At 48.0% G+C, this 1070-nt stretch overlaps 2 non-coding genes across 2 annotated transcripts; both read left to right on the top strand.

Annotated features, from left to right (window-relative positions):
- Nucleotides 1–317: 317 nt before the first annotated feature.
- LOC119343922 lies at nt 318–436 on the top strand. The gene has a single exon (XR_005166336.1). It is a non-coding gene; the product is annotated as a 5S ribosomal RNA (ribosomal RNA).
- A 366-nt stretch (nt 437–802) lies between these two features.
- Nucleotides 803–921, top strand: LOC119343921. The gene has a single exon (XR_005166335.1). It is a non-coding gene; the product is annotated as a 5S ribosomal RNA (ribosomal RNA).
- Nucleotides 922–1070: the final 149 nt, after the last annotated feature.

Raw genomic sequence — 1070 nt, 5'->3', positions numbered from 1 at the left:
TATATATTAATCCCGTTATATTATTTTTGACGTTTGCGATATGTTTAAGCTCGATGCTCATTGCTCGCGCGTCTTGGGGCGGCTTTGTGGCGCGAAGAGCGCTTTCTGAAAGGGGTGGAAAAAACTCGTGTTGCTGCGGTATGGAGGGAGGGGTGGAAACCGTGGAAAACTCGTCTCCGTGATTGAGCGGGAGAGTAAGTAGTATAGGACATTATCCATTGTTAGGGAACGGTTGTAATGGTAGTGAGAATGTAGAATCGTCTTTGGAGCGGACCTGGGAGTGGCAAGCATAAGGGACGAAGACGGGGAAACATGTCGGATGCGATCATACCAGCACTAAAGCATCGGATCCCATCAGAACTCCGAAGTTAAGCGTGCTTGGGCGAGAGTAGTACTAGGATGGGTGACCTCCTGGGAAGTCCTCGTGTTGCCTTCCTTTTATAATTATTTTTTGCGCCTTGTGACAAACATATCGCACGTGCGCGATATATATTAATCCCGTTATATTATTTTTGACGTTTGCGATATGTTTAAGCTCGATGCTCATTGCTCGCGCGTCTTGGGGCGGCTTTGTGGCGCGAAGAGCGCTTTCTGAAAGGGGTGGAAAAACTCGTGTTGCTGCGGTATGGAGGGAGGGGTGGAAACCATGGAAAACTCGTCTCCGTGATTGAGCGGGAGAGTAAGTAGTATAGGACATTATCCATTGTTAGGGAACGGTTGTAATGGTAGTGAGAATGTAGAATCGTCTTTGGAGCGGACCTGGGAGTGGCAAGCATAAGGGACGAAGACGGGGAAACATGTTGGATGCGATCATACCAGCACTAAAGCACCGGATCCCATCAGAACTCCGAAGTTAAGCGTGCTTGGGCGAGAGTAGTACTAGGATGGGTGACCTCCTGGGAAGTCCTCGTGTTGCATTCCTTTTATAATTATTTTTTGCGCCTTGTGACAAACATATCGCACGTGCGCGATATATATTAATCCCGTTATATTATTTTTGACGTTTGCGATATGTTTAAGCTCGATGCTCATTGCTCGCGCGTCTTGGGGCGGCTTTGTGGCGCGAAGAG

Source organism: Triticum dicoccoides, unplaced genomic scaffold, assembly GCF_002162155.2.
Source record: "Triticum dicoccoides isolate Atlit2015 ecotype Zavitan unplaced genomic scaffold, WEW_v2.0 scaffold146439, whole genome shotgun sequence".
In the NCBI taxonomy this organism is placed as follows: domain Eukaryota; kingdom Viridiplantae; phylum Streptophyta; class Magnoliopsida; order Poales; family Poaceae; genus Triticum; species Triticum dicoccoides.
This window is presented reverse-complemented; position numbering and strand designations above follow the sequence as displayed.